We start from the raw sequence: 12,706 nt of genomic DNA, 5'->3' as shown, positions 1-12,706 counted from the left end.
GGTGAAAAAACATCTGAATCCGTATTCGGATAGACATCTGAATTATATATCAATTATTTAAAAAGATATAGAAGGAATTTAAGGTTTACTGTGAAGGTTAATAGCCTCAATACTAAAAACAAGAATATAAATTTATAGCAAATTATATATGTTATTTGTTCACAATTGAAGAAAGAAGACCAAAAATTTGACATCCGAATAAGTATCCGGATCCATCCCTAATTGTTTGGAGGCTTGTATTGTACACTAAGCATAGGAGTTGTTTGAAACCCTAGTTTCATGAACTGAGGTCCCAATATGAGATGAATACTAGTATGCTAGGTCGAGTAGCTGCTTGCTAATTAAGGATCCCGGTAGAAATCGAGTGATTTTTCAAGCACTCGCGCAAGGTCAAGAATTGACTGTATCCATCTTGATAAAGGGAAGGATGATTGTTTATGGACATGGGTCTTGGGAGGATGCCTTGTCTATGAGACGGAACTGGACTAAGGATTAATGTGTGGTACCGTGAGTAAAGCATTTGAACTTACTAAACACATGCTGAGACATATGGTAATCGGTAAGCCTAGTACCTGAGTGAACCTGCCCGCAGACTTTCCTCCTCACTGTTCTGAGAAATGGCCTCCCATGCTAGCGATAGTGGGTACAAGTGTGGTCACCACATGGCTAGGTCCGCGGGGATGGAGCATTGTACCCAAGGCAGTGGGTCTTGTTCTGTTGACGGAGAATTGATGGGGACGATTGATGTGTTTGGGGACGGAGTGCCCTGACATGTCGTGTGTTTAAGTTTACCTTGCAAGGTTAAAAACTCAATTCGAATCATCTGCTTCTCACAACTAATGAGACTGCTTGATCCATGCTGCTGCATATAGTAAGAAGTGAAACGAGTTTTCATGATATAAAGTGTTGTTTGCACTAAATGTGTGCTACCATGTATGCTTAGAAGGAAGCAAAACTAATTTTAAGGAATATTATAGAACTTGAAAAGCTAAAATTTGACTTAGACTCAGCTAGTGCTTTTGGAAAACCAAACCCCTCAGCTAAACAGTTTCATGGTCTAGAGGTAGAGGAGTAGACTCCTCACATCGGGTAAGTCTAGCTGAGTATTAGTATACTCAACCTTGCTTGTGGCATAATTTTACAGATATCTTGCAACAAATGGTTGATGGTGTGACTTGGTCAACCACCCTGCCACTAGGTTGGATGATCGAGTGGGATGCTACCTCAGCAGGAGAGGACCAGGAGGCGTAGTGGGCCAGGCTTCGCCCTACTCATCCACTGCACTGAAAACAATTTTTGCTACTTTTGAACTCCTATTTATGTAATAACCTTAAAGTACTTCATTAACCTGTGGTTTTTATGCTTTATTGTATTTCTCTGTGTCTCGCCTTCAAGTGAGTAAGTGGTACTCGACCCTTGTTGAGTGGTTTTATCGGACTAGATCTCACAGACTGATAGTTTATTCTAATTTAAGTGTGTCATTGCCTCTGAGGCGAGACTTGGGCACTTAAGATGTAATAATTTGGGCGGTTCCTCTATAGCTGGTATCAGAGCGATTACCAATTTAGAAAAGTTAAAAAGTCATGAACACCAACTTTTCAAAAGTAAAACTTACTTAGAAACCAATGTTGGATAGATCGTTAAGACAATAAGGATAGATTTAGGACATGAAGTCTTAGGAATAGATGGGTAACTGGGTAGCTATATAAGTATGTCGTACATGCTACTACTATAATAGGTAGGTGCTATTACACCCCTATGTTTGATGAGAGGATACCAGGACAAGCATGCATGCATTATTATAATAAAATGTTATTATATAAACTAGCTTAAAAGAAGAGTCACCTTAACTTTTAACCCCTTCAAAAGTTGTCTAAAACCATGGTTAGGAAAATAAGGAAAACTGCTAAGGAAAGTATGAATTAAGACAGTATAGGTCAAACCTTAAGAGTTTTTCCAGTCTTTTACACATATCATCTTTTCCCTTCGAGTGATTTTCTCCCCCTTCATTTACACTTACCCTTCTTGCATAAATGGCTAAAGCCTACACCCGCTGACGGAGGAGGCATCCACTTCAGCTTCGACTACCTTTCCCGAGAGAATTTCCACTCTATCTTGTGGGAGGTGTTGAGCACAAGTGGGTACCTCGCACCTCCTAAATACGTGGTGCAGTTGTATGAGGAGCACAGAGTGCCACATTGCAGGGTGTGTCTGACTTTGGAGTCCCACCCCCTGCAGCCCGGTTGGTGTTCGCTGGACTCCGAGATGGTCGGATTCCAAGCCGACGACACCAGGAGGCCGCAACCCTGTGGGCTCTGACGACCTTATGTGGGTATCACCAACTGGAGATGCTGATGCATCCCCTCGGACTCTTTCCCACTGAGTAGAGGGATGATCCTATGTGGTATGACAAGGTGCGCAATGTAAAGGATGTGTGGGTGGGTCCAGTGCATGAATGCACTATATCGGGCCCTATAGAGCGAGGCTATGTCACACTTGACTGGCCTAGCTTAGACTGCCAAGACAACCCTCGACGACAGAGAAGTCTTCGTGGTAGATTTGTCTTCGGAGTTGGTGGAGAAAGATATCCAGATCGAGCAGATGGGCACCTGCACCCATGAGCTTGAGGAGCAAGTGGAGTTCCGGGACAACACCATCGAAGTCCTAGAGAACCAGCTCCACGACTTGCAGGTCAAGTTGGATGAGACCAATGCCCATCTGGAGATGCATCACCAAGAGATGCAATAGGGCGTGGAGGTGGATGAAGACAACGAGGAGGACCCTGAGGAGATCGAGTCGACATCTAGTTTGGACACCGCTCACTCTGGAGGACCCCCTTCACCAGAGTCTAGCATAGCCTTTGTTGCTCATTAATCAGTTGGGACAGCAGTAGAAGTGTTAGGAAGATGTACTCCTCATAGATTAGCTTTTGCACCTCATGATGTACTAGGCTAGAGAGTTGAGTCCTTCTGGCTAGATGTAACCCATGTAAACTTATTTTGTGAAATGAAAAATGGATGTCTTCAAGTTTCAAAGTTGTGATTCAAATTTCACCTTGTTTAGTACCAAATCTACCAAATCTTGAAATACGAGATAAAATGGAAACTTAAGATTTACTGCTTACTCATTACTCATTAAGTCACATTTCACAAGTATGGGGCATGAGTATAACAACAGGGATTGCTGCATTTTAGATGGCAGGAAGAGTGCACTGTGGACAAAATTGGCATGTTCCTCCGCCACCACCATAGGCTCCCATGATGCAAGAGCTGATGGCACAGCAGAATGAAATTTTGTGATAGCTGGTGCAATGTTAGCCTCAACCTCAGCCTTGGCACTTTGGAGGTGGTGGGCAACAGTAGCGTCCACAAATGGTCGCTACCTACAAAGAATTCCTCAGCACGCAGCCACAGTTGTTCATTCGAGCGAAAGACCCGTTGGATGCAGACGTATGGCTCTATGTGGTGGGATCCAAGTTTCCATTACTTACGGGAGTGTGCCCTGATGCAGCCAAGGTTAGATTCGCCGCCTAGTAGCTTCATGGATCCGCTAGGACATGGTGGGATCACTTCCTCACCATGCAGTTGTAACACCCAAAAAAATTAATTAGAGAGGTCAGTGAAATTCTTCAAAAAAAATTGAGCCAAAATGTTTTTTAACAATAGCTTCCTTTCTTTAGAAAGTATATTTACCTGAAGAAAAGAAATAGAAATATTACAATTTTAATAGTTCAAAGACTAGAATTAAAGCTTTGAACTAAAATTTGGGTTAAAAGAGAAAAAAATTTACATAGCAAGATTACCAATTATTTGAGTGAAACTATTCATTACAGGTTATGTGACCAGGAACTTTTGTCTTAGTAGGAAATAAATCAGAAATCCTTATCCAAATAAAACTTATTTAGAAAAATTCATTAGAATATTTAATATGAGAGATGGGAAACGATTTTCATGGAATAGTACCTTTTATGTATATGAATTCCATATTGAAAGCACTTCTTCAATGGATAAACCAAGATAATAAATAATTAAATGGGTAAACCTTGCATCATGCTAGGATTTTATTACTTATGCAATTATACCTTGCAAACTTAAACTTATACATGAATTTAAATGGGAATAAGAGAGGAAAATAGGAAAAGAAAACAAAATAGAATTAGAAAAGGGTAAAGGCTTACCTGGGCCGAATCTGGTGCCGCTCGGCCCAACTACCCCACCTTCTCGTGCACACATTAGCCCATTTCTCCTTTTAGCCGCACTCGCTGTTGCACCGACCGGTGGGACCCACTTGCCAGCCCACTCATCTCCTCGCTAGTGAATGACACACCAGGCCCACTGCTTGGTCTCTTGGGTGCTCGCATGCGCATTGTTCTAGGTTCACTGGACACTGGGGCTAGGAAGTTAGCCCTGCCTTCTTCATCGAGCACGTCGCGGTCATGCGGAGTCCGCCTCTAAGCCACGCGGCTCTGGCCAGCAGGCCTCGCTTCTCCTTCAGTCTGCGCCGAGGTTAGGTGGGGCCACTCTGACATTCACCGCTATCTCCATAATAAGAATGGATGCTCGTCATGCGAGATCAAAACAAACCTTACCAAGGTGGCCGGACGGGAGATTCACAATCTGATCTACCTTGTGGTGTATAAAGGGCTAGCCGGGAGGCTTCACCTAACTCAACACGCCGCTATGTTTGCCACCACCACCGCCTGGGTCGCCTCATCGCATCTAGCAGAAAGGCATAGAGAGACCAAACGGGGGGGGGGGGGGGGGACGAGATCGCCGCCGACGTCAACTGCGCTCTATACTGCTCGGTTGTGGGTAAGAACTTACTCCTTTGTTTCACCATAATCGTAGCCGGGTGTTCGCCTTTCAATTTGGGCTTGGGCGTGTGGAATCACCGGGCAGGGTAGCTTGCCAGGTTGCGCCGCCGCGTGAGCAGAGCTCTATTGTGGTTGGCCGCCTGCAGGTAGAGGATGGCCTCGGGCCATTGAATAGTAGATCGACAGCCAGGATTAGAAGTGAGTTACCCCTCCGTAATGGTTAAATCAGAGACATCAAGATCAAATCCGAGGGCTTGGGATTCGCCATGGGTGTGGGTGTTTTGGGGCCACTAATCTCTGATCCTGCGGTCCTCATGTCATATCGGTTCATTAATAAGGTGTTTGGTTTGAAGAATCACTCTATCCAAAATGAAGTGATGCATCATGAGTCCATTCCTCAAATTTGGTGGGATGACTCTATTCCACATATTAGTACTAAACAACTAACTATGAGGAATAAGGTGGTGATGGATTAACTCACTCCATTCCACAAACCAAACAAAAAAGTAAGGAGTGAGAAGATAATGGACTACATCATTCCTTAAACCAAACACTCCATAAGTGATTAGATCTAATGGTGACCGTCACGACGAAATCCATGGATACCCCTTCGGTAGGGATAACTCATGGATACCCCTTCGGTCGTGTGAGTTTGCATAAGGCCCCTGAGATTTATTTAAAAGAATCCACAATCCATTTCTTAAGTAAAAATAGATGTAACTAAATCAGAATTTTGCGTATTCACCCCTCGCGGTTATTTTGGGTATAAATCTATTATAAAAATAGCTAGAAACTTGTTTTGTCTATAGTTTAGGCATTTTAACTCTGATTTAATCCGTTTATGTTGCGTTAGCTCTGTAGTAAAATTTCCTATGCTATAATAACACTATTTGTGCCATATCCTAGACTTTTATAATTACATACTCGTTTAACTTATGTTCTAACCTTTCTAGTTTGTTAAAGTTAATTATCCATTATTATAAACTGACTAAAAATAAAATCTCTAGTCAAGATATAATTTAGATTAGATTTTAATTAAATATTTAGTTAAGTTATTCTCTCACATGGTATATAAAATCAACGCAAGGCCTAATTTTAATTACTTAATCACGCAAGTCTTCTGAAAACTATACCTTTTAAATCGTAACTCTGATTTTTGTGATTCTCGAACTTGCAATCTCGTAGCACCACGTAGAATATTATTACGCAGTTGTTTTCTTATGTTTAGTGTATTGTTATTTTTTATGTACTCCTTGTATATTTGTATGTATTACTACGAGTAGCAGCGAGGTCACGAGAAACCCGAAGACCAACTTGGTGAGGTACTTGGAGTTGCACCAAAAAGGCAAGTTGTGCCCTTGATCACTCTTCTTTACCTAATAATGTTCTCTGTCAATCACTGTGACATGCTCAGGTTAATTTGATGGGACCTAATATGTTTCCCTAGTTTTGTTTACCCCACACCTTGGAAACAAATGAACTATTGGGTAGACTCGCTATTGCTCTACTTGGTTTTGGATTAATGTTATATTGAATTATGATCATGTTCCATTAATATTGCTGGTTTAATTATTGTTCATGTTCATATTATTATATTAAATTGAACATGGAGAGACCACCCGGGAAAATAGTGCTACCACAAGGGTGGAATGGGACTCCCTTCGCTCCATGTTCCAATTAACAATATGATCTTATCATAAATAATAATTAAACAACAACATAATTGGAACATGATCGTAATAAAACATTAGTTTACCAAAGCCAGGTAGAGCAATAGCAAATCTACCCAATAATTCATCTGTTTATAGGTGGGGATACACAATGCTAGGGAATCCTATTAGGTCCCATCAAATTAACCTGAGCATGTCACAGTGATTACCAAGAACATTATTTGGTTAAGAAAAGTGATCAAGGACACAACTTGCCTTAGACTCGAGATTCCAGGTACCAAGATGATCTTTAGATTCTCGTGACTTCACTTCTATTCGTAGCAATACAAACAAACATGATATAGACAAAATTAACATCACACCAAACATAAGCACAAACTGCATAATAATATTCTACGCGTCGTAACAAGATCGCAGGTTCGAGAAACACTAAAATCGGAATTACGGTTAAAGAGTTATGATTTTCTGAAAATTTAGGTGTTCAATATATAATAAACTAACTGCATAATTTTAATCTATGTTTCATGACTAAATATTGTCATTAGATGATAAACAATTTTAATATGAGATTAATGCAACTGGAATGGATCAAAAAGAAGTTAAGACGAAGGAGATATGGATTTTCTAAGGTTCTAGATTTATTTTTACAGCAAAAACAATTTCCAGAAATATTTTATAACATCAAGGGCTGTTTTGTAAAATCCGAGGATCTAACCGTAATTGTATTCAACCAGACAGGGATGGCGGGTTATTTTCGGAAACATCCAAGGGTTCTTTAACAAATATCCCTGCGACCGAGAGCTAGATTTCATCCGAGCCTCCCGATCCCGAATTCAGGGCTGAGATTAGAAAGCTGAAGGGGTACGCGAACATCTAATCTGATCCGCCCATTTCGATCCCACGATCCAGAATCGATGATGGCAGGATCTAATCGTAGCCGCCCGCGGATGAATCGATGGCATGGATCACACGCAGCGAAAGGGTACACTTAGGTCTAAATCTAGCCGTCGAGCAATAGATGGACGGTCCAGGCGCTTTCTTCCTCACGGGATCACGCCAGCGGCAAAGCCTGGGCAAACCACGGCGGCGCCATTGCCACCATTCCCGGATCTCGTAACCTACACAACGAACCTGATCCCTATGGTGCTACGCGTAGCGGGGGTTGGGGCGAGTCCACGGGGCAAGGTCTTACCGGTGATTAGGCTCCAGGAGTTCATGCCCACGACGCACGGCGGTGCTCTGCCGAATTCACGACGCCGGTGAGCAATTTATTGCCCTACGGTCACCCTTAATGCTCGGATGATAGCGGGGAAATGCGAGACGGATGTCGGTACTCGCCCCTCCACGCGAATCGATGGTTCGAGGATGGTTAACACCCGAGGTCGACAATGGTGACACCCCTCGCCCAACCCATGTTCTCTGCTCCCCACAACCGTTTTGGTCGGGCTCGAGAACCGTGTGCGGTGAAAGGAGGAGAGGAAACAGAGGGAAAGAGGTCGCCGACCACCAATTTATCTCCCGAGTTTCGGTTGGGGAGCGGCCGTTAGCGATCTTCGATGACGGCGGCGACAATCCCGCGTGTGTTGTTGGGGTGGGGAAAGGAGGTGCACCGAGTGGGTCCACCGGCCAGTCGGAGACGGGTGCGGTGCGGAGCGGGTAATTGAGCCAGAGCAGCTGACGACCGTTCCGCAGCGACTCCGCGCAGCAACGTTTCCCCGATGAGGGCCTGACAGGCGGGCCCACCTGCCGGCACCAAAAAGGCCCTCGACCAGTGCGCGAGTGGGCTTGCGCAGTTCGCCAAGTTAGGCCGAGGTCATGTAAATCTGACCCAAAAACTACTTTTCTTTTCTTTTTCTTTTCTATTTTAATTTCCACATTTTAACTTCAAATTCAAATATGGGTTTCAAATTCTATTCTAAATGCAACATCCAAAATATATGCATGAATGGAAAATATATTTTTATAAACATATATATATTTATATTAATTATTTATTTCCTTGTTTAGTTAAAGGCTCAAAATGTGCCATGCACACATTCACTTCATTTTAGGAAAAATATTACTTTTGAGTATGTGATCAAATTTTAAGTTAATAAAAATGAGTATCCTTTATTTCACTTATTTAGGGAAAGTAAAATACAATCTTTACTAGGAATCATTTTACTTAAAAATACTTTTTCAAGAGTGATATAGTTTACATAGGAGATAATAAAAAAATCTTTCTTCTAATTATTAATTTCAACTTACACTTTCGTTTCAAGATTTAAATCTAAGTTTTGAACTACACAACTTTTAATAGTACTATTTATTTGCTTTAGGGAATACACTTTATAAAGAATTAAAATCACTATTAAATGACATTTTATCTTAAATCTTTTGGAGAATGCTTTAAATCATCAAAATGTGATTTTGAGTGTTATATCTTCCTAACGAAATTTTCAGCCCAGCGCCGGCCCGAACGCGCCGCCCCCGCCTCCGCCTCCGCCCCAACGCGCCGCGCCACGCCGCCCCTGCCCCTGGCTCAGTCGCCGCGCCACTCCGCCCCTGCCTCTGGCTCGGCCACCGCCGCCGCGCCAGAGCCGCCTCGCCTCCCCCACCGCAGCGCCGCCCCCGCCCCGCCATTCCGTCAACCGGCTGCCACCGAGGTCTCCTCCTGTCACCAAATCAACGCTTATCAAAAGGTTAATTTTTTAGTATTTTATTTTATATTTTTGGCGGTTGTTATTTATTTGCTGCCGAAATTAGTATATATAATTGTAATTGTGTTTATTTTAGTGTGTGATTAGTATTATTGTGTGTGATTAGTATTATTGTTTAGTTTGATTTCATAAATGTATTAGTGGTATATGTGGTTCAGTAATTAGGGGCATATTTTATTTGTGGCATTACTTTCATATTAAATTGTGGTACTATTATATTATTAGTTTTATAAGTACATAATATTGGTATATCGTATAGTTGCCATATTTGTGGTATGGGGTACTTAGTCTGATTTGATTAATAATAGCATATCATTCTTTGTTTTATATATAAATAATATATTGTTTAGTGGCAGCAAGGTTATGGTGCCGAAATTTTCATTGGATCCTGCTAGCTTGTGGGTTTATAACCTATCCTTGCCTATAGATGTAGGACCGATACCCTTGACGAAGTTGAATAATGTTTTTACGATATGGTCTGGTTTAACAGTCTCAGGCATGGCTGAAGATCGTGCATGAATGTACAATGGTTGGAGTAGGAATGGACATCATTCTGATGATTGGGTAGCCAAGACCAAAGATTTTGTGGACCATGTATTCTCCTTATCATTAACCGGTGCCGTCAGATGCCCTTGTAGGCTGCACGAAAACAGTATATTCCATAATAAGGAAAGAGTTAGCCTAGATCTTTGTCAGTTTGGATTTATGTCCGGATATGAGGTGTGAGAACATCATGATGAGGTAGTACCCAACCCGAATGTAGAAGAGGAGGAGAACAATGATTGGGCTGGCGATGATGCGATGCATGAGATGCTAGATTCGGTACATCCAGAGTTAAATCTAAGCTCCAAGGATCCTACCATACCAGAGGTTTCTAGATTTTTTAAACTACTAAAAAACTCTGAAGAGCTATTGCATGAACACATAGATGTGAGTAGACTCGCTTTTGTGACCCAGCTCGTGGCCATTAAGTCCAAGTATTTTTTTTCTCAAACAACTGTTACAATGAGATTTTAAAGTTATTAGGAGATGTGCTGTCAAAGCCCAATAAGTTGCCTAAAGACATGTACCATTCAAAGACAATTATCAAAGGTCTCAGTATGCATTATGAGAAGATTGATGTGTGCAAAAATAGTTGTATGCTTTTCATGAAGGAGCATGCAGGAGAAAAAAAAATGACTGAAATGTGGACAATCTAGATTTGTGGAAGTTGTTAATGATGAGGGTGACAAGGTGATGACAGATGTTGCACATAAGCAGCTTCACTACTTGCCACTAACTCCTCGAGTGAAACAGTTGTTTATATCTAAAAAAACCGCTATGCACATGTGATGGCACAGAGAAGGTGTTCGTGAGAACGATGAGCTAATGGTGCACCCTTCGAATGGGGATGCTTGGAAGGCTCTCGACACATTTGATCCAGACAATACAACCGAACCGAGGAATGTTCGAATCGGCCTCACGACCGATGGCTTCACACCTTTTGGTCAAATGGCATCATCATACTCATGTTGGCCAGTCTTTGTTATTCCATAAAACCATCCTAGAATTTTTATTCCATACTCCAGTCTTTGGCTAGTCTTTGTATGAAATATGAATTTATATTTCTTTGCTTAATCATACCTGGCTCGAACCATCCTAGAAAGAAACTCAATGTCATGTTAAATCCCTTGATTGAAGAGTTGAAGGAGTTTTGGAAAGGAGTCCAAGCATACAATGTTTTTAAAAAACAAATATTCAAACTTCGAGCTGCGTATTTGTGGTCGGTGCATGACTTCATGGCGTATGCTATTTTTGTCGGTTGGAGTATACATGGTAGATTGGCATGTCCATATTGTGGTTCAGATACATATTGCTTCCGTCTTGCTCATGGTGGAAAGATCACTTACTTCGATTGCTATCGACGTTGGTTGCCCAGGAAACACCCCTTTAGGAGCGATAAGAAAAACTTTATAAAGAACACCATGGTCACCAAAGGACCACCTAAACGTATGAGCATAATAGAAATATATGCTCAGCTGAACAACCTTGTCCTAAATGAAAAGAGGGACAAGTACCAAGGATTCAGAGTGGACCACAACTAGACACATATATGTGGTCTGTGGGAGCTCCCTTATATGTCGTCATTGATTCTTGTGCACAACATTGATGTCATGCACCAAGAAAGTAATGTTGCTGAAGCCCTCATACACACCTGCATGCATTTTGAAAAAACAAAGGAAAATCTAAAAGCTCGAAGAGATCTAGCAATGCTTTGTGACCGATCAACCAAAGTGCTCAATGACAACGGCAAGCCGCCACATGCCTTGTTCTGTCTTACCTCCAAGGACAAGAGCGAGGTAATGAGATGGATGAAAAAAATTAAATTTCCCGATGGTTATGCTGCGGGCTTGAAAAGAGCAGTGAATTTCAAAATGGGAAAACTAACTGGGTTAAAGAGCCATGACTTCCATATATTAATGGGGAGGATTATCCCTGTCATGTTTCATGGTTACATGCTCAATGCCATGTGGCAAGCAATAGCTGAGCAAAGCTATTTCTACAGGCAAATCTGTGCTAAAGAAATAAGTAAAAATATGATGGACAAGTTGGTGAAAGAAATACCAGTGTTGCTATGCAAGCAAGAAAAAAATATTCCCACCTAGATTCTTCAATCCGATGGATCATCTACTTATTCACATTCCATATGAGGAAAAGGTTGGTGGACTTGTACAATATAGGTGGATGTATCACATTGAACATGCACTCAAAAACCTACGAGCCATGGTTCGAAATAAGGCTACAGTAGAAGGATGAATCACTGAAGCTTTTTTGCTAAAGGAGATTTCATACTTCAAGAGTGTGTATTTCGTAGAGGAACAAAATGTCTATGCTGCTACGATGCGATACAATGTCGATGAGGAACCTCCTGTCAGTGATCTCAAAATTTTCCAATGGAGAGGCACAAGTACTAGTAAGGGCACGTTCTACCACCTTATAGCATGGATGAAAGAATGTCCGCATTGCTATACATGTACTCGAATATGAAAGAGATGCAACCATATTTCATGTAAGTCTTTATTTTGCCCCATAATTTCTTTGCCATGCAGCCATATTTAATTACTTATTTGTCGTATAGTAAGTTCAACGAAGAAAATTGGACTTATTCCCATGAGCCTACAAGCAAACAACTAGATACGATGCGACGACATGGGAGGCAAGGAAGACCTAATTTTGTTAACTGATTTCGGGAGCATGTAAACTATTTATATTCCTTACTTTGATGTCATTTAGCCTTTTACGGCAAGTAGTCATTTTAACTATATATTATTTGCAGTGCACAAAGACTCCTAACATACACAATGACTTGAGACAACTATCTTATGAGACGGTGACTTGCAGAACCTTTGGTCGATACGATGTGAATGGCTTACATTTTTGTTTAGACCAATTTGAAAAGTCATGTCCTCATGTAGCCACACGTAATACTAGATTTGTGACTAGGGCACTCAATGCACTCAAAAGAGAAACTAATTATTATGGCA

The sequence above is a fragment of the Zea mays genome, chromosome 7, assembly GCF_902167145.1.
Source record: "Zea mays cultivar B73 chromosome 7, Zm-B73-REFERENCE-NAM-5.0, whole genome shotgun sequence".
In the NCBI taxonomy this organism is placed as follows: Eukaryota; Viridiplantae; Streptophyta; class Magnoliopsida; order Poales; family Poaceae; genus Zea; species Zea mays.
The sequence above is the reverse complement of the archived record's forward strand: the minus strand, read 5'-3'. Positions refer to the sequence as shown.